This window comes from Labeo rohita, chromosome 10 (assembly GCF_022985175.1).
Source record: "Labeo rohita strain BAU-BD-2019 chromosome 10, IGBB_LRoh.1.0, whole genome shotgun sequence".
In the NCBI taxonomy this organism is placed as follows: domain Eukaryota; kingdom Metazoa; phylum Chordata; class Actinopteri; order Cypriniformes; family Cyprinidae; genus Labeo; species Labeo rohita.
In genome coordinates this window covers 20,060,412-20,082,589 of record NC_066878.1, presented here as the reverse complement: position 1 = coordinate 20,082,589, position 22,178 = coordinate 20,060,412, and the positions used below count along the sequence as shown (strand labels likewise).

The window sequence follows — 22,178 nt, the reverse complement described above, 5'->3', positions numbered from 1 at the left end:
TTAGGAACATAGCCCTGCTTTGTCTTTAGGACGACTTTGGAGTCATTGGGCCCGAATTCCAGACAGGCGGGGTTCACCGAAAGTGCCTGTAGGTCACCTATACGTTTTACAGATGCTAGTGCTAGTAGCAGAGCAGTCTTCAACGTCAGAGGGCGGAGGTCAATGGAGTGCAGCGTCTCAAAGGGAGGGCTCCTCAGGGCCCTCAGTACTATAGGCAGATCCCAGGAGGGAACAGTGATGGGGTGAGGCGGATTGAGCCTCCTAGACCCCTTAAAAAAAACGAACAAACAGGTTGTTCTTGCCTACCGACTGGCTGGCTATAGGAGCATAATAGGCCGCTATGGCCGGTACATAGATCTTGAGCGTGGAGGGAGAGCAGCCCTTCTCCAGCAACTCTTAGAAAGGACAATATCAGAGATATGTCACAGGAAATTGGGTCTGAACCACGGGCTGCACACCAGCCGGAGAAGACAGACCATATAACTGTATAGAGACGTCTTGTAGACAGAACTCTAGCCTGGGAGATTGTATTCAGGACGCTCTTGGGGAGGTTTGCAGGCTCCCATCGGGCCCACAACTCAGCATATTGCATCAGCATATTGTTCTGTTCGCCTGAGAGAGGAGGTCCCGTCTCAGGGGGTTGGGCCACGGTGCCGCTGAGAGCAGCTGAGATAGTTCTGCAAACCAGGGCCAGACCTGAGGGCGTGATTCAGGCACCTTAGATCGAGGATGGGTCTCAGACCTCCATCCTTTTTGGGAACGGGGAATAAAAGCCTGACCATTTCTACGGCTCCTTTTGCCAGCAGGTTCCTCACCTTGGTTCGCGCGATGTCTGGGTCCTTGCCCTGAACCAAGGTGGAGACCACTCCGCTGAAACGTGGGAGTCTTCGAGTGAATTGAAGTGTATAACCTCGTCTTATTATCCCTATCATCCAGCTTGACACTCCGGGAATAGCTTGCCAAGCCTCGGCCCATAAGGCAAGGGGATGGATTGTCTCAAACAGCTGACGGCCCTGCGTGGGCTCGCTGTTTGTAGTAGGTGGAAGAGGAAATGTGCTCTCTTTTTGAGAATGTGTTTTATTTTTTCCACTATAACAGCCAATGGTTGTGTGGGCACTGTTTGAACGGACCCAGGGTTCACAACTGTGTTTATCACAAACACATTGCCATCGGCACCTGAAACAGAACGGGATGCTAGGAGGCAAAAACGAGGTAGCTTGGGGGCTGGTCCAGCTCCAGCGAGACTTGGCCCCTTCCTCTTCCTTCCCTGCTAATCAGGTAGACGCCTGCGGCGCCTGGTCCAGCACCACCTTGGGCCGGGGTCCCTGGCACTTAGGAAACGGGTAGCGTCTGGCCAAGCGGGATTGATGGCGGGTCTCAGGTTTGGGAGCTGACTGAGCAGCTGAAGGTGCAGGCTTCACAGGCTGCTGAGTCGGTGCTGGTTTGGGGTGACTGGAAGCAGCAGATGAGCTGGAGTGCTTTGGCAGGAAGTGTCGCATAGCTTGGGATGGCTTCTGTGCCGCAGTGAAGCACTCTGTGAAACCCTCGACTGCAGGACTGAACAGGCCAGTAGGGGAGACCTAAGAATCCCGGAAGGGGACTTTATCCATGTCCTTGATCTCTGTAAGGGTCAGCCATAAGTGGCCTTTGAGCACCACTAGACTGGCCATGGTCCTGCCAATCGCTTGAGCCATCATCTTGGTGGCGCGTAACGCCAGGTCAGTCGCGCTGCGCAGGTCCTTGAAAGCTCCGAGGTCTGGGCCGGACTTATCCATGCTCTGAGGAGTTTGGCCTGGTAGACCTGTAGCTCGTTGGCGAGGGGTCTGACGGCGCTCCGGCAGGAACCATTCATCCAGGCGGCCGCGAGTGGGCTCCTCAGGCGGGGACCACTCCAAGTCCAGCTCTTCCACAGCTTTAGACAGGATGTGGTATAATTCGGCATCAATGCGTAGGCTGATCGCACTGGACTCTGCAGACGGTGTGGGGGCGGGGTCGTGAGACGAGCCCGACAGCTGCTCCAAGTCAGAAGCCGCCAAAGACATGCTGTCGTCCATGGCGTTGCACTCACTCCCACCGAAAGAGACCAGATCACTCACAGCAGCAGAGGGCTGTGGTCTGGGTGAGAAAAAAGTATGGGGGAATCCCCTCTAGGTGGCGAGAGTGAGGCATGCGGAATCTCAGTCGGTGTGAGCTCACTCGGCACCGAGCGCCGAGCTCCTCTGCCCCACTGCTTTTTCCTCACAGGTTTCTGAGAGGAAGAAAGTGGGAGGGCGCGAGGGGTGGAGTCACATTCTTAAATCCTTATATCCTCGCAATGAGGACATTCTGTCTCAGTGAGCGCAGCTCCGGCGTAGGCGGTTCCCAAGCATGAAACGCACTCGCTGTGACCATCCGCGGCGTGCACGAGCGACAGCGACAGCGCGGCATTTGGAACAAAGCCTATAGAAATTTGCTCTTAGAAAATTTGCTCTATAATCAGCAAGGATCGCTGGACGGCGGCAGGGGATCGAGCGAGACCACAGCTGCTGCAGACGCTAAAGGCGGCAGGAAGCAGTGAAGACAGCCGAGCAGAAACCGGTCTTGATCCGTTGAAGAGGCTTGATCATGGCGAGCTTGATCGTAGAGCGAAGGCTGGAGTCCTGTAGCGAAGATGTGAAGTCTTCGCTGAAGGAGAAGAATCTGAAGATCCTACGGCGAAATGCCTGCTTATATGGTGTTTGAAGTGGTTTGAAACAACACTTTATTTTGCTACGTCACAAACTTTAATGACTAATCAGATGAATGGATAGATTCCTATCATTAGCATTCAAAATATACCAATAGGGATTACCAGCACAAAACCAAAAATTAAACAGAGCAAAACTGCTAGCTGATAACTTGAATACTAACCAGTGGCAACAGTCCCTGATAGGACACATGTATCTCAGAGACGTCTATTTGACGTCTGCATTTACATCTGCAAGACATAGTTTGCTAATCTGCAATACGTCTATCGGACGTTTCCTATCAGATGTAAAATAGACGTCTATTAGATGTCTTTAAGATGTTTATGATTTAGAATGTATGTAAAACTGACATCTTACAGACATCTGCCAGACGTTTGTACACAGCAGATGCTTTCCAGATCAAGAGATCTTTAACAGACATCTTTCAGACGTACATGTGCTATCTGGGAGTGTAAAAGTAGCCCGGAGTCAGACACACCTCTCCTGCTTGACCTCTCTCGCACTTCACACACATTTGCTTGCTGACACGAATTGGAATCACAAACTAGGCTGCATTCGAGTCTTCAAGGCATTTTGAGGACACAACATCATCAAGTAAGTAACTTTAACTAATGTTACAGGATCCACCGTAGTTGTCCGCTATTTAAAAACATAGTTTTATCAGTCATTATCAATGTATCGCCATTATATCACGTGTACTAAAGTTCATTTAGTGGATTAGGAAGCTCTGGCTAGTGTGACTCAGTGAAGGCAGGGCTAATTTGCATATTCATAGTTCCATGTATAGTACATGAGGCAAGGGGGGTTGAGTTACATTCAAGCTGTTTTAAGACATGAGAAAATTATTTTCACAAGAAAAAATATTTAAATGTGTAATTTCGATGATCAAAGATGAGTTTTAAGGGATACAATTTTTGACTATACAGGGGAACTTGCACTTTATTTTAAGGTGTCCTTGTTACACATTACATATACTTAATATTATAATAACAAAAAAGTATGCATGATAAAATGCAAGTAACCCTAAACCCTAAAATAAACCATAAACCCTAATCCTAACCTTAACCATATAGTATGTACTTTTCTCAGTACTTAAATGTATAATGACACTTAAAACAAGGACACCTTAAAATAAAGTGTAACCAAATGCATTAGTATAAGTTAACATTATCTACGACTAACTACTGCTGTGTATAGATTCTGTATACAGTAGTCAACATTTGAAATGGATCAAAAAAGTCCATCAGAGTTGTCCTAAGACAATAATGGTGTATTGTTCTGGTTTTAGGACAACTTTGATGAAAGTTGATTAGCAAGTTATTAGCATTTTTCTAGCCTGATAAGCATGTTGATAGCATGTTTCGCATGATTAGCATGTTACTAGCATGTTTCCTAACATGGCTAACATGTTACTAACTTGTTGTCAACATGTTTCTAGCATGAATAGCATATTACTAGCATGTTGCTAGCATTTTTCTATCATTATTAGCATGTTACTAGCATGTTGCTAGCATGATTAGCATGTTAATAGCATGTTGCTAGCATGATTGGCAAGTAACTAGCATGTTGTTAGCACGATTAGCATGTTGTTAGTATGTTTCTTACATGATTAGGATACTGTTACAATGATTAGCATGTTGCTAGTATGATTACCAAGGTAACAGCATGTTGTTAGCATGATTAACATATTACTACCATGTTGCTAGCATATTTCTATCATGATTAGCAAGTTATTAGCATGATCTTAGCATGATTAACATGTTGTTAGCATGGTTAGCAAGTTACTAGCATGTTGCTAGCATGAATAACAAGTTGCTAGCATGATTAGCAAGTTGCTAGCATGTTTCTAGCATGATTAGCAAAGTTGCTAGCATGTTTTTGGCATGATTAGCAAAGTTGCTAGCATGATTTGGCATGATTAGCAAGTTGCTGGCATGTTTCTAGCATGATGTTTCTAACATGACTAGCAAGTTGCTAGCATGATTAGCAAAGTTACTAGCATGTTTATAGCATGATTAGCAAAGTTGCTAGCATGTTTTTGGCGTGATTACCAAGTTGCTAACATGTTTCTAGCATGATTAGCAAAGTTGCTAGCATGTTTTTGGCATGATTAGCAAAGTTGCTAACATGTTTCTAGCGTGATTAGCAAGCTGTTAGCATGATTAACATGTTGTTAGCATGGTTAGCAAGTTACTAACATGTTGCTAGCATGAATAGCAAGTTGCTAGCATGATTAGCAAGTTGCTAGCATGTTTCTAGCATGATTTGCAAAGTTGCTAGCATGTTTTTGGCATGATTAGCAAAGTTGCTAGCATGATTTGTCATGATTAGCAAGTTGCTGGCATGTTTCTAGCATGATGTTTCTAACATGCCTAGCAAGTTGCTAGCATGATTAGCAAAGTTACTAGCATGTTTATAGCACGATTAGCAAAGTTGCTAGCATGTTTTTGGCGTGACTACCAAGTTGCTAACATGTTTCTAGCATGATTAGCAACGTTGCTAGCATGTTTTTGGCATGATTAGCAAAGTTGCTAACATGTTTCTAGCGTGATTAGCAAGCTGCTAGCATGTTTCTAACATGATTAGCAAAGCTGCTAGCATGTTTCTAGCATGATTAGCAAGTTGCTAGCATGATTACCAAGTTGCTAGCATGCGTCTAGCATGATTAGCAGTTGCTAGCATGTTTCTATCATGATTAGCAAGTTATTAGCATGTTGCTAGCATGATTAGCATATTATTAGAATTTTGTTAGCATGTTTCTAACATGTTGTTAGAAGTTACTAGCATGTTGCCAGCATGATTTAGATAGTTAGATAGATTAGAAATATTAGAAATATTAAAGTGGAAGCTTAAATGAGTCTAAATGGATTAGAAATAGTACATAGAAGTGAAGCTTGATTGAGCCTCAAGGGATTCTGGGAGTTTGAAGAGTGTTGGCTCATTTGAACATTCCGTCAATGTAAGTCTATGGGATTTTTGGTGGATTTGATAGTCTGGTTTATGAAAACTGTAAGCCGGATCAATCTGAAAAGACAGAGCACATCAAGTCAGACCAGTCTGAAGATCTGGACCGAGTTTGGTGGTTCTAGCTCGAAAGCTCTAGGAGGAGACAGATACCGAAATTTGGCTCAGAAGAAGAAGAATAATAATCTTAAATAGTAGATCAGTAAGTGACTTTCTCAAGACAACTTAATTACTACAGATACAGTGTATTCTCTGTAATGCACTGAGAACCGTTTGCCCAGGCTGTGGACTACAGGCAATAATAATGTTGTAAATAATATATATATCAAAACCAAGCAGCCACAGATGTATATGAATTTGTTAATTTGTTCACAATGATTTCCCCCAAAAAATTTCTTTACAGTTATACTGAAGACAATGTCACCTACATCTTAGATGGCCTGAGGGTGAGTATATTATCAGCAAAGTTTCATTTTTGGGTGAACTATCCTTTTAACAAATGCAATTACAAACTGCATATTAAACATGATTTTATAAATTAATTTAAACTTACTGTCATTTAAAGATTCTGTTTTCTTTCCCTGTGGAAAAAAAAATAAAAACTACATTACCGAAAATGAAATTTTAAATGCATGAACCAATTAAAAATGTCATGAAACCCCCCTTTATTAACAAATGCATCTTAAAAATTTTAACAAATGAGCTATTGGTTCTTAAAAGATATTTCAGCAACACTTTATTTTGAAAAACCACTTCCTACTATTAACTAACATGTAACTATGACTTTTCCCTCAATAAACTCCTAATTTGCGTATTATTAGTTTGTAAGGTAGTTGTTAAGGTCATGCAGAATAAGGCAATAATATGTGCTTTATAAGTATTAATAAACCATCGATATGCTAGTAATATGCATGCTAGTGTAACGCAATTACATTGGACACTGTAAAAAAAAAACAATTTAAAAAAAATTTAAACTCAAAAAAGTAAGTGTTCGTGATACCTTAAAATTTTAAGGTAAGTCAGCATGAAATGTTATGTTGTACTACATGAAAACGTTGATATTTGAGTTGAGTAAACTTAAAATTTCAAAGCAGGATGAAAACTTACTTTTTTAAGTTAAAACATCTTTTTTTTAAGTAGTTTTTTTTTTCAAGTGCACTCCAGAAATGTAAATAAGAAGTATGCTACATACCACGGTTCTAATATTAAATAGACATTGTGGGATTCAAAATTCACAGTCTCAGATTAAACCAGCAGGTGGCAGTGAAGTGGTGTGGTGAGTGCCACGCCCACTTTAGGCTTCAAAAATGCTTTTCAGAAACCTATCAGTAATGTCACGGACAATATGTCCAAGTTTTTTTTACAGTCTATGGTGGTGAGTTATGGAACTGTACTCTTGCTGAATTTCGAGAGAGTTTGAGAGCGAGAGTAAATGCGTTAACCACAAGTGCCGCTACTAAAACGATTAATTCATATTGTTCAGAATAAAAGTCCACCTTAAACGTGCAACCATCCTCTGTGAATTCATTATTGCACAGTGGGAAGTGTTACACTAATAAGCAACTAGTTAGTAGTGAGAATTAGTCTTTAAAATTAAGTGTTACCAATATTGCATAACATATTCATGACAAGCATTAGAGTCTCTTAACAAATTAAGCACATCAATTGAATACACTTATGCAGTGAGAATAATAGAGTTACTTTTCTGTTTATTCTTCTTCTCTGAATTTTCAGTTTCAGCATTTGAATTCTTCACTGTAACACAACATCACGAATAATACAGTGCAGTAATTGGACTAAACAAGATATTTCTCATAAATAATTTTATCCCGTGTCTGTTCTCTTTTTGATCTCTTTTGGTGAACTGAGATGAGGATTACTATAATGCAGAGAAAAACTAAGATGACAAGGGAAGACTAATGATGACAAGGATGCATACTCTCCAGCTCATAGTTTATGAATATATTCTCAGTTGTGACTTTGGTTTAGCATTTTTTCCCCATAAGAGCGAAATGGCTGAAAAAGTGCATTGTTTTCTTGTGTATGAAATGCATTCTTTCTTTCTGAATAAGAATATCTCGTCCACCAGACCATAAACACTCATTATAAAATTATACTCTTTTATTAAGTCCCCAAAATGTTCTCCATGACAACCTGCTAGGGTATTTGTTTTTGCCTGTCAGTTTGTTGTTGCTATAGATTGTTTTAGTGTGCCTGTAGGAAATATCAGCTTTTAATTTCCAAACTTCCTTTTGCAAATATTGCAATAATTCTGTATGATTTTTGTATGGAAAAGTGGTATTGGCTGGTTTTTCATGAATAATGATCATACCTTTCTTTTGTAGTTACTGTTTGTAGTAACTTTGATGACATCACTTTCTACGGTGTAGTTCAGTTTCCCCACAGCTGCACATTTGATCTCATACTCAATGTCTGGTCTGAGGTCTTTCAGAGTAGCTTTACTTTGTCCCTGTAGCACAGATTGATATTTCCAGTCCTTGTCCTCCTTCATTCTGTACTGTAACTTGAGCTCTTCTGTTGCAGGACATGATGGAGAGACTGTAATAACCACGCTGTCACTTGCGATGTGTTTAGTGACTGAGCAGGATGGTTTTAATGGAGGAGTAAAGCAGGTGGCTTCCTCAGATCCATTTTCATACAGGAGAATGCAAGAACCTGGAAGGTTTTTCATCTCTTTTGATGTGACAATAAATTTAGTTGATTTACATGTATTTGATTTGATCAGATTTTTAAAGATTGTCAAGTTTCTCCTCATAGTCATTTTGATGTCAGGGAAGAAGCCAGTATTTTGTTCAGGGTCAGGTGCATTGCCATCATTGTGGTCTTTTGCTGATGGATTCAGGAAGGCCTTCTGCTTGGAAAGGAGAACATCTGGCCACTCTAATGATGTGAAAGTGTAGCTAACCACATTTTCAACATCCAGATCCATCAAAATTTCATCTAGAAATTCTTCCACCTTTGCTCCAGAGTCTTTCAGTTGTCTAAGTAATGATTTAATTGTGATTGATTCTGTCTCTTTCTTTTTCATCCATTGCTCAAGATCACTTCCTCTGAATGGACATTCCTCATGATTGAGCAGAAGATCAGTCAGGGCTGTTTCCTTTTCCAAGTCCCCACGGATTTTTGGCAACAGAGAGCCAAGTTTCCTCATAAGACTCAACTTATAGGCACAGCAATTTTGCTTAATGAGCATTATTTTATTATGAAATCCTGTAAAAGCCAAAGATGGTGTATCCTTCAGGAGGTCACTGCATTTCATTTCAGTGATGTTTAAACTCTCGATTACTGATTCAACATTTTTTATTAGACTTGTGTGGATTTCTTTTTGAAGTTTTGCAGCAGATGAATGTAGTTTGTCTAGGGGATAAAGCCAAACTCTTAATGGAACTGCAAGTTCTTTGTTGTCTCCCAGGAGTTTTGGAAGATCAGCAAAAACCCTCAAAGCATCTTCAAAAGAGGCTGGATTAGATGGTAACTGAAAGTCACCATAAAAAGTGCAACTGAATTTTTGAACAGCATTCTTCTGATGGTCATTCCTGCTTATATTAATCTCTCCATTTCCCGAAATGCCCTTTAGTTTCTCAAAGGCGGCTTTTACTTCTCCTTCTACAGTGCTCTTGTCTTCATCTGATGAAACATCTCTATCAAAAACAAAGCAAGCATCCGCCCCATACAGCACAGCTGTCACCACATGTGTGGCTGTATCATTATCAAACAGTTCATAGTGAGCTATATTTCCAGAAGCCAAGTGGTTCATGGCCAGTGCTTCAAACTTGGTGGTTGAATGATAATGTAAAGTCAGTCTCTGTTGTTTGAATGACTTCTTGGTATCACTGAGATACTTGCCTGCTCCACTTAGATTGAGGCGCCCACCTAACAAACTCAATTTTAGACACCGTCAATGTTCAGCAGGCGAGATTTTTCTTCAATGGAGTCTGAAGCTGTAACATTGAAATGTGTATTAATTTGAGGATGAGAATGTATATTCTGCTGCAGCTGCTCATTGTCCCATAGTGTGATTCCTGAAAAAAAAAAAAAAAAATACAGGTTTAACTTTTAGAAGTTAAAACAAACAAACAAATTAATTAAGTCACAACCACATATGTGGGCAGGATGAGTGACTACACAGACTACATACTGTAAAGTCAGTCTGATAAATGCAACAGAAAATCAGAACATAATTTCTGGTACCTGGTATTAGTGCTTCTTTTCTGCAGTCATACAGCATCCCCAGCTGGAAGGGTCTCCCAAGAGCTGCACTTTCAATAACATCCACTCCCACTGAATCCATACTAAAGCCAGGACAGAAAAGAGGGAGAAATAGTAGTCACATATTGAGATATCATTCAATTATGCCATGCAAATCTTTTGGATTTCTGTTATACACTGAACATTGTTATCACAAATGTAATCTTGCATACCTGGCTACTATAGATGAGGTTTTGTTGAAACTGTGAAAAAATGACTTGAATGAGTGTGATGGCCCAAGATGTGGCCACACATCTCTGAGTGGTAAAGTGCTTTCACACATCTACATATACCAACATATATACTGTATTGTTTAGTGTTTCTTTTGTTGCAGTTCACATAATGCTTTTACCCTGAATATCCAGGGCTTTTTGGGGGCCTTAACATGCTCAAAAACTCTTGAAAATTGGCACACATGTTGGAATATGCGGCCACTAGGACATCACAGAGACTGGGACCCAGGCGTGGCACAGGGGCTCTACGGTGCCCCCTGGAACACAGTCAGAAATCTTGCCTCATGCATACATACTTGCATGCATACATATAAAACTCGGTACACATATAGATCTCACAGAGATCTCTGCCCAACAGGAAGTGAGCTATTCAGGATTTTGTGAAAAGCACATTCTGTGAAATTTGTGGAATACTCCTGCTAGTTTTTTTTTTTCTTCTGATTTTTCTGATATAACACAATGATTATTGTGACTTTCAAAATCCTTCATCACTTGAATTAAGATTATAAGTAAGAGATAATATACATCTTTATTTTGTGATAACAACTGGCTGGATGTACATTATCCCACTTATTACACAGCTGCTCGCCACATAAGTAAATAAACAAGAAACAGTTAAAATATTTGAACGCAAAGCTTCCATGAAGAAATCAGTTGCTAGCAAGTGGCAAGTTTAAACTAGACTGAGATTTAAGGGGTATGGTGCACTCATACCAATTTTTATTACACAAAATTTCACCACATAAATAATTAAGTACTACTATTAACTGTACTAGTTTGTTAGTTATCTTATAATCCATTACAGTGTACAAAACAAAATGGCAGCAGCTGCGTTCGTATGAAACGAGAGCAGGTTCACGATACCAGGATGACAGAATTAAGAAATTGTACACATAACACTGAATTGAGATTTAATATTTTATTAGCTAACCAAATGCAAAGCTTCCACGAAGAAAAACTATCAAGCGTATAGTTGCCTAGATGAGTCTGTGTTATTAGCTTTAACCAATTTTTATTGGGGAATAACATCCCTTGGAATGTCATGGCTGACCAATGTGTGTGTGTGTGTGTGTGTGAAAAAAATTAAATGTAACCCCCTTTGTAATCATTAACATTTTCAAAAGTAGCTGTAATTAATTACACTTTTTTTCTCAGTAACTGTAACTAATTACAATTACCTTTTTTTGTAATTAAATTAGGTAATTGTAACTAGTTATTTCCCAACACTGATGATTGCTAATCACTGTTGTAGCCCAAATAGAGGAGTACAGAGTTATTTTGCCTTTAATGTAAATAAACGTGCAAACAATATACTTGTTCTTGTGAATTTATTTTGATGTTAATAACATTTACTTACAAATTCCCACTGTATATAGCAGTATGTGGATCAGTGTGTAATACACAGCAATAGCAAGATTTGTGTCAGCTTATTTACAGCACCATATAGGGGATGTTGAAAATTCTACTATAAATGCATGCATCGTGCGAGCTGTCTCACTTTAATACCATGTGGTTTGTACATGTTGCAGCTGATTGGGCTGACATTTTTGACACACCCACCAAACAAAAGAAAACGTATCTCAAACCCTGTTGCACACCGTTTCCAGGAAACATGTCGTTCAACCCGGAAACCGTAGCAAAACGTTGGGCATTTTTATGTAAAACACTTGTGTATGAAATTTGGTATATAAATAAACCTGTCTTGCAATGAAGCTAAAAATATAAACAACAACATCATCATGTTGATATGCTGTATTGTTACTATAAAACTCTTACGACATGTCTTGCAATATTTTATAATTGTTGCATATACCCAGTGTTGGGGAGTAACTTACATGTAACAGAATTACGTAATTTAATTACAAATTTAATGTAACTGTAATTAGTTACAGTTACTAAGAAAACATGAGTAATTAAATTACAGTTACATTTGAAAATGTTAATGATTACAAAGGGGGTTACTTTTTTTTTTTTTTTTTTTTTTCCACACACACACCCACATACAGATTTAATTGACTTCTTTCCAAAACTGCTCTAAAATAAGACACCAGTGTTTCAGGGGTTTAGGACAAATGGACACATGCTTATTCTCAACTGATTTGGGTTTGTGCATATACATTATTTTTTAAGATTATTTGTTTTTTTTCCAAGGCATTGTTAGATGCCAGTGTTTCCTGTCATAATTATACAAACATTTGATTTCAAAACCAGTATCAAAGCTATTAAACTATTTCTTGTTATGATTTCAAATCTATATTTGACCTCAGTATGATAGTAAATAAGTATAAGTTTACAGTATGAAGTAAATAAGAGGTGTTAAGTCTGAATTTGTGTTTGAAATTAAATTATTACACAGCTCTGTGGAATGTTTGATTCTGATTGGTCAGTCATAAGCCGGCGCTATATGCATGATGGTTTTTCTTGGTGGAAGCTTTGCGTTTTTTTTAGCTAATAAAGTATTAAAGCTCAATTCAATATTATGTGTACAATTTCTTAATTCTCTCAACCTGCCACTTGCTAGCAACTGATTTTTTCATGGAAGTTTTGTGTTCAAATATTTCAACTCAGATCAGTGTTTTGTGTCCAATTATTTACTTTTGCAAGCAGCTGTGTAATAAGTGGGATAATGTACATCCAGCCAGTTATTATTGCAAAATAAAGATGTATATTATCCCTTACTTATTATAATCTTAATTATAAGATTAAAGTGATAAAGTCTGACAGTAATCAGTGTTGAGTGCTACTGTAAGGTTAACTCTGCCTGGTTTAATGGTTTAAAATGATTAACAGTTGAAAATATTAGAAATTTAGAAAAGTAATCAAAAAGTAATCAAAAGTAATGTTACATTACTTTAATAAAGTAATTGAAAAGTTAGACTACTTATTACATTTTAAATAGATTAACTTGTAATATGTAACCTATTACATTTCCAAAATAACCTTCCCAACACTGCGTATACCAAGCTGCAGCGGACTTTACTTGGACCCACTGTGTGAGCTGTCAGTCGTACAGTAATTGCAGTCCAAGTCCAAGTTTATTTTCTTCTTTTGATAACTTTTTGTCAGGACTTTAAGATAGTGGATACTCAGTGTAGTACAAATCAGACAAATAGCCACAAACGCGTAACTTGCACTTTCCGAGATATTAGCAAAAATGTGGTTTAGTGGTTAGTTCTCACTAAATTTAATCCAGTATTTAAATTTAATCCAGTATGTAAATTTAATCTAAGTATCTACCATATATCGTAACAGCTGACCATTCAAATTTGACTTTGCAAGCAGCTAAGGTTTGACTGGCTGCTGGTGAGAATGTTTGTTTGGTTATCTGAGTGATATTTGAAGAATATTAATCTCATGGGGATGTAAGGATGTCTCTGTTTTTCTCTCACCACCCTCTTAAAAATCCCTGGGCGAATTACCTACTGTTTTTTTGATGAACACCAAGGTTGTGTGGTAATTTAATTGACGTCTGAATCCACGTCTCTTGAGTTTCTGAGAAGAAATCGATTCAAAATTCAATATTTAATACCTTTTTGGCTACTAGCCTAGCCTAGCTGTTGTACGTCGCTGTAATTTGCATGTATATTTATTTCTGAAATGCTGAAAAGTATTTAAAAAAACAATACTGCATAACAGCTTCATCGGGTGGGAGCAAAAAGAGTAGAAAAGCACGTAAACATTCGAAATGGGTCTTTATTATGGCAGCAGCAGTTTCGAATGAGTGGCAATTTGGCGTCAATTGACTGAATGGACAACAACAAAACAGTATGACAAACTCAACATAGAATAATTAATTTATTAACAAAACAAATAAAAATACAGGCTTGTTTCCGAGGGGCACTACTGTAAGAAAGAACGTAGGTACAACTTCCGATGAGGCGGCAGTAGTAGTATACCAGTGTTATTTTGTGTGCTAATTAGCGAGAGGCTAAGTGTTTTTCGGATCATTGTTTACTTTGTAAAGTTGCAAACCTTTATGAGAGATGTGGTTATGGTGCTCAGGGACAATGTGTTGTTCGAAGCTGTGCTCTCACATCGTTAGCAAGTTTGGAATGGATTGTTAAATCTTGAATGACTGTTAACTACTGATGTGACATTTGAACCGAGGCATCGGAGCTTGTCTTATGGGTTGTGCCAGATGAGGCCTCAATTCGAGGCTTGTATTGTTAACATCACAAAACCAGTGACAAACAAAGCCTCACTTTCTCTCCAGTCCCTTGCGAGATTCAATGTGTGTCGGTTCGAACCCCCAGATCTTACTTATTCATTTATATTTTTAAATACCCAGTCATACAGGTAATATGAAAAATACAAATTATTTCACAAATTAAATATTTGCCATATGCACTTCATGTGTACATTTTTCTTCTATTAGATCATATTCGTACTAGCATTTAATGCCACAGTTTAATGGATAAATGAATTTATCCGAGACAGAAATTCAACAAACAAACACACACACTCTTGGACTTATATTGTGCATGTAAATGAGTCGATCTCTGGAATGTGTGAATGTTTCGTCTGACGGTGTTCTTTCACATGCTTCTGGGTGCTTTATTTTTTACTAACCACCAGATTGCACTGTTTTCGACACACTAGAAGCTTTGAATCTTTTCCTGAAACAGTCAGATGAAATGTCAGTGCATGCAAGGCCTCATTTGCCCATCACTACTGTCAGCTGTTGAATAAATGAGTGTTATGTCCCACTTGTTTACTTCGAACCAGAAGACCCTCCCACTTTTGATGCAAGGTCTCATGGGGCGTAGAAAACTTGTGGATATGCTAAATGTAAAATAACAAATTACTTATGGATCTGATGTGACTGTTGTTCCTCACACTGCATTGAGCAGCCGCGTTCAATTGTAATTGTATTGCCTGTTCTCTAACTGAACAAAATAATTTTTATTTACTATAAAAAAATAAAAACAAAATGATGGTGATATAAACAAAATTCTTTGTGTTATTTTTGAAGAATTGTCAGAGCCTGATGAAATCGGTATATAAATACATTTAATACTGCAAAATATCACTGCCCTTACCATCCAGAAAAAAAGAGAACATCCCAATCGAGTGAAGGGGTTTGTGGAAACTGTGGTTCCTAATTATTGTGATCCAACATTTGCCCCACATTTCAGGATGAAAAGACAAACATTTCAGGTGAAGGATAATCCACTGTGTTATGATTCAGATGGCCTTATTATTTTTATTGTGAGTAACGTTATTAGGCTTATTGCTAACCACTGTTGATGTGCTATGATATTGTAATATTTACCATTACATAATCACAGCAGTATAGAAAAGTTTATTAAAGTGTCACTCCACAATACAATAGGAAAATATATAAATATGTATAGTATTTTTATGTTACATTAATCAGTGTCTCTTTAATACCGCGTGGTCTATATACATGTTGCTGCTGACAGTTGGCTGACATTTTTGACACACCCACCAAACAAGAGAAAACGTATCTCAAACCCCGTTGCACACCATTTCCAGGAAACACGACGTTTAACACGGAGACCGTAGCAAAACGTTGCGCACCAGTTTGAGCTTGAACTTTTTAATACCAGTAAGACCCACTATCGCAACAAGCCTATGCAATACAATTTTAAAATGTGTATTATATACAGATATACACATATTTATATTGCATATTAATGTACATAAATGTATAACTATAGCGCGTCTGTTTTCCTATTCTTAAACAGAGATTTAAATAAATAATAAATAGAATTGTATATTATAAAATATGCTTGGAATAATAAGAATACATTTTACATAATATTAAGAATAAATTTGTTTATAAAATTAATTTAATTTACAGGAGACAATTATGTGACTGGCGACTTGAGCAGCACGTTCCTGGGTTCATAGGATCACAGAAATCACTTCTCCATTGTGAATAAATCATCATCTAAATCCGTGAGTTTGATCACTGAGGTGACATTTAAAATTATTAATTTTCCTCAAAGAGGGGGCATGCTCATTTTCAACTTGGCCGATTGTACTACTGAAAATTGAAAAGCTTTTTTTTAGCAAACAATTTGGCATGCATCCCCAGAAGGTCCTTTTGTCTGTTTATCAAGTTTCATAGAGTTTATACCTATGTTTGGCAGATATACTGTAGGTCAATTTCTGAAAAAGTGCAATGCCAGACCAATTAATTCACTAATATGTTCATAGCAATTGGACCAAGTGAAATTATTTTGAGAACTTTTGCCAGGAGGGTCTAGAGCTGATTTGTTGAAGATTTTTTTTAAAGTTTGGTGAAGATGTCTCTTAAATGATATCATCATAAATGAAGCGTAAACCCACTTCCCAGGCACCACTACACCACTGGATATATGTATATTACAAAATTATATTATATATACACTATACAGATAAATTTAATGTTCTAGAAAATAATCATCTAGTATCTATAAAAATATTATAGCAGGACATTGGCAGACAGAGAAAATGTATACTTACTCTTCACAGGAAAAACCTCTATGAGGTCTGGAGGTGGGAGCACTTTTCTCTTATTTTCTGTGCAAATCTGTGTAATCATTGAACAAGAGCAGAGGATGTTGTCATAATCACATTAATGGAAAGAAAAAAAAGTTGTAATAGACTCAGTGGCTTTCTCCATAAAAATATTTCTCCATTTAAAAAATGTGAAAAGCTCACCATGTAAATATGAGTCATTTAGGGTGTAGAACATGCTGTCTGTTGCACTCAAAAAAATGGTTTTGTGCCACTGTTCATTTTACCCAGGTATTTATTGTTAAAACAACACAAGTGTATTTGTTTTTCCACCAAAACACTATTGTATTGAGCTCTATTAATTTAAACTGTTTAAGTTTCCATTTTACTTGATTATCAATCGTTAAACTAACGTAAACGGTTTAATTTCGCCGTTCAAAAAACCGGATATGACGTTTCCAACGCATTTTATGAAGACGGCGCGAAGGAGGTGTATCATGGCGTCGGAGCTAGAAGTACCAGTCAGGTAAGAAAATCTAAAGACTTCTTTGTGTTAAGTCAAAGTCTTTAATTTCTGTAAGTGTTTTAGTATGCTTTTAGTGTTGTTTTGCAGACGAGTGTAACTGGTATATTGCGCCGTTAATAGATGATTTCGTGCGGTTGGGATGTGAACGCGCTTATGGACTGTAACGTTAGTGTATTTGTACGTGTGCTTGTGGAACAGAGGATGCGGCGAAATATTAAAATTAGTGCTTTTCCGCCTTATTAATGATATATAGGCAGTTAAATAAAACCTTCCTGTGCTCTTTCTAGGCTGCTCAAGTCCCAGTAAAATTAGCGTTAGCTAAAGCACGAAAGCAAGTACAAATGTTGCCACATTCGACTGCTGCATACTTTTAACATTTTATCTGCTATTCGTTTTTATAACAGCATGAGTTTGATCACGGGTTTCTTCATCGCTGCCTAATTTTGGCGAAATGAAGGAATGGCACAACTTTACTGACGGAGAAAAAAAGTTTTGGCTAAGGTAAGTGAACCGCTGTATTGCCTTTTCATCCTTTATAAACAAAAGTAATAAGGGTATTTTGCATTTTCACTTTTAGAGGAATGCACGCAGTTGTCAGTGTGAACTGGTGGATGGTTAAGAATCTGATGTGCATTCTAGAAATCTAAACAAGTAAGACACTAAGATATATTGATATGTTATATGTTAATAAATTTATGTATGCATGTATTTGTGCGTGTGTGTGTATATGAAGAGTTCATGTGTATATTTGTATATATTAAGAGTTAATTTGCAAGAACAGATAACTTTTTTTTTTTTTTTTTTAAATAATTATTCTGCATTCCAAGTAATATCAATCAAACTGTGGTTGGTTTATTTTGAATGAATATTAATAGCTCAAAAATACAGCTAACTAACACAATAAAACACAAAAAAACAACAACAACACACTTACAATAAAAAACGTTTTATGAATATTAATAAAAACGGATTTATTTGTTTTTGCAAATGAACTCTTCATATGTATATGTTTGTGTGTGTGTGTGTGTGTGTGTGTGTGTGTGTATTTAATGGGTACTTTTAACTCATTCTTTTTCTTAAAAATGGTTTGAATGCAGAAATGTGATGTTTATCATTTTATAAACTTAATGTTTTTGTGAAAAGCTGTGCCTGAACTATAAATCATGCTTTTTACAGTCATTTTATGACTTTAAATATGCTCCAGATCATGTCCACCCTTTTGGAATAATATACATGACAATAATCACACAAATCTTTTGATCACTGAATTTGTCTTTGCTGTTAAACTATATATGGGTGCTCTTGTAACAAATTGTACTTCATGTGTTTACAGATTTGTGCAGAATAACCATAGGTCCATTAGTGTCAGCTGTCTTTGCCAATGGGTGGATCCACACTGCAAAACTTATGAAGATGATTGCAAACCGAAGAAGAGTCCTTGGACAAAGCATTAAACCCTCTTGGTCCCCACTACACAGGTAAGAACAGCTACACTCAACAAAAACTTTTGTAATCATGTTAAAGGGGTCATCAGATGCTGTTGATATGATTCTTTAGAGTCTTAATGAGAAGTCCATAGCATACTTTTGTTAAAATTTCTCAGTGGTAGTGTAAAAAACACCCATTTTACCATATCAAAATCAGCCCTTTTCAGAGTGGGCCATTCTGTTGCATGTTCCTTTAAATACAATAATGGTGGTCAGACTATTCTCAGCTCTCACTCGGCTCATTTAGGGCAGGTCTAAGATAAGACGGTCATGTAAATCAACTAATGTGGGAGCGGCCTTGATCGGTGTGACGTCACACCAACTAGAAGCTGAGAATGACCTGATTTGAAAAAAGGCATATTACTTATAATGATTAAAAAATACCACTGGGTGGATTTTTATCATTATAGGGTGGTTGTGTACACATACTGCCAACATGCATATATGTTCAAACAACATGTAAAAGTGAGTTTTGGATCAGATGACCCCTTTAAAACATTGTCTCACCAGCCACTGAGTTTTAGGGTTATGGTCATAGGCATTAACAAAAAAGACAGATATAATAAGAATTGGGTTATTAATATAGTAAATATAAAATATATGGTATTACTGTAAACTGACAGATATTGCGAATACATTAACTTCCCAAAAACAATACATTCTAAAGCAAGGCAGGCGTGTCAAACCTGCTCTTGGAGAGACAGTGTTCTGGAGTTTAGCTCCAACACCCCTGCCTGGAACTTTTAGTAAGACTTTGATTAGCAAACCTGTAAGACCTTCGTTCATCTTCAAAATACAAATTAAGATATTTTTTGATAAAATCAGAGAGCTTTCTGACCCTGCATAGACATCAACACAACTGAAATATTCCCAAGCCCCGAAACGTAGTAAGGACTTCGCTATAATAGTCCATGTGACATCAGTGGTTCAACCATAATTTTACAAAGCTACAAGAATACTTTTTATGGGTAAAGAAAACAAAAACAACTACTTTATTCAACAATTCTTCTCCTCCAAATCACGTATTTTGCTATTATGGAGAGTATCACGATGCATGCACATTGCTTTCCTCTGCAAGCAAACAAGGCCCAGCACATACATGTTCTACGTCAGCAGAATCACATGCATGCGTTATGCAAAGAGGTACTCTCGATAATGGTAGAAGACGTAATTTGGAGAAGAATTGTTGAATAAAGTCAATATTTTTGTTTTCTTTGCACACAAAAAGTATTCTCACTGCTTTGTAAAATTATGGTTGAACCACTGATTTTTACACTGTTTTACTGGTGTCCTTATTACGTTTCTGGGTCTGGGAGCATTTCAGTTGCATTACTGTCTATGCCGGGTCAGAAAGCTCTCAGATTTCATCAAAAATATCTTAATTTGTGTTCTGAAGATGAATGAACATCTTGTGGGTTTGGAACGACATGAGGGTGAGTAATTAATGACAGAATTTTCATTTTTGGGTGAACTATCCCTTTAATTGGGAATATTGCTAAACTCTGCAGGACAGTGACTTTCTGTGCTGATCTGGTCCAGTACTGTTATAGTTTCATTGTCCACTGTAATGTTAGTTAGAATTCCATCTGGACATCTTGCCTGTATTTCCCGTAAGGAAATGATCAGACAGAATAATAATGACATTTTTCAAATGTGTTTTTTTTTTTTTTAAGAAAAATGTAAAGGCTAAATCTCATGAATTTTGTTGTTGTCTGCATCTTTAGACTAATGACGTTGAAGTACCCAAATGAAGACACTAGCAGTGTTATTATGGAGTATATGGTAAGTTGTTTTATTTATTTATTTATTTATTTATTGGTATTTTCAAGGATGATAAATGCTAAGGTAAATTTAAGAATTTACAGTAAATTTAAGAATTTGAGTACTCCATTCTTTTAAATATCCTCTCTAGGATACAGACGTTGGCAGCACTCAGGAGGTGATCCAGAGGAATCATGGGAATCTATGTCATACGATTTGAAGGTGCAGACATTGAAGACAGCACAGCAGATGTTGGAGTGTTGGAAGATAAAGTTCTTCAGGACCTTAGCAGTAAACCCTATGAAAAAACATGTTGCTGGGACTGATATATGGACTAAACTTGAACTCCTGAAATCAGGTACACATTTGGAGTACTGCAGAAGTTATTTCTGGAGCCAGTTCCTGTTCCTGGATTAAGGTTTGATTGGTTACCTTTATATGCCAATTAGAAAATGACAGTAGTTTAATATTTCTGTAATTTTGTAATGTGGTTGTAACTGTAATTGTTGCTCTTGTTTAACAAATACACTTGATAATTTGTGACATCTTGTCTTTTGTGATTCATTGCAAAATAATCACACAAAAATGCTTTGTTGAAGGGAGTAACTTTAACTTGAAATCATTTAGTTAAAGTAACTAGAACCAATTGGATGGAACCGCTGTCCATAATTTAAATGAGTTGTCTGAAACAAACTTCCTTATGTTGATAAAGTGAAACATATTTAGCCAGTTTTTAATAAACCAAAACATGTTCACTAAACTTAACCGGTTTAAGTTACAGGGAAGTGAATAAATTGAGTTGGTTGGACATTACTATTTCACATAAATTCTTCCTCATTCAGCTGTGTTGTCACAACACAAAGAGTTTGCATAGATTCAAAAAATTCCATTCATGTTCATCAAAAACAATTTGGTTGTGTGGAACCACTGTCCATAATTGAATTAAGTAGGTTTAAAGAATCATTTTTTTGAGTGTGTCTGGCTCCTTGTGCATACAAAAATCTTCCTGGATTACTACAATTAATAGCAACATAAATGTCATGTATCATTGTCTTTTCTTTTTGTGATGAAAAACCTAGCATTATACTTTTTTTTTTTTTTGCGCAGTACTATAGTTCACAAGCAGGCATGAATATAAATTAATGTTACATATGAAAAGAAATTACAGACACTTACCCTGAACCTCGAACGCTTCTCTGCTGCTGTCAGAAGGCTATGCGGACCACCACTGTCACGACTCTCTTTTATCTCATAGGACTGTACCAAACAACAGAGGGGGAGATGATGTGATCTTAGGTATAAAAAGATATATTAGATTATATCAACACCTAGAATCCTGTTACTGAAGTGAATAGTTGAAGTGTAGCAATGGCTTTCTTTGTAAAATTAACATGAAGCAGCATCTCCAATTAGACTTTTTCTCTTGCAGTTTCCTTTCAGTTTCAGTTTTCCTTTCAGTCATGTGATTTTCAGGAATCAGAACCCAAACACACATTTTTTGATTTTCATGGACACTTTTAATAAAGTTTTTTTTTTCTCAATTGCTAATACACTACAATGGATTTAGTTGCCGCAATTCTCCAAACTATTCATTCAAAACAAAGACAAATCTCTCAAAACGTTCAAAATATACACATTCCAATTTATACACATTTCCAAGTTTTCAGCAAAGGTCTACACAAAAATGCCTTTATTTTGCACAGGCGTAACCATGTTCTCATTCAGAAAACACAATTACATTATAAAT

At 37.3% G+C, this 22,178-nt stretch overlaps 1 protein-coding gene and 1 long non-coding RNA gene across 3 annotated transcripts in view; one reads left to right on the top strand and one right to left on the bottom strand.

Annotated features, from left to right (window-relative positions):
- The window catches only part of LOC127172563 (up-regulator of cell proliferation), a 35,460-nt gene extending 13,833 nt beyond the window's left edge, over positions 1–21,627 (bottom strand). The window contains exons 1-4 of one of the 2 annotated variants that reach the window (XM_051121887.1): positions 21,608–21,627; positions 16,664–16,730; positions 9,903–10,003; positions 8,023–9,733 (exon numbers count right to left, since the gene is read on the bottom strand). The gene's annotated coding sequence lies outside the window, so the exon portion shown is untranslated. Of the gene's footprint in view, positions 1–8,022; positions 9,734–9,902; positions 10,004–16,663; positions 16,731–16,861; positions 16,907–21,607 lie in introns of those variants that run through there. The other variant, XM_051121886.1, reaches the window with a different exon arrangement.
- LOC127172566 (uncharacterized) lies at positions 17,095–20,974 on the top strand. The gene is made up of 6 exons (XR_007828648.1): positions 17,095–17,183; positions 17,588–17,684; positions 17,761–17,834; positions 18,517–18,661; positions 20,395–20,452; positions 20,583–20,974. It is a non-coding gene; the product is annotated as an uncharacterized LOC127172566 (long non-coding RNA).
- Positions 21,628–22,178: the final 551 nt, after the last annotated feature.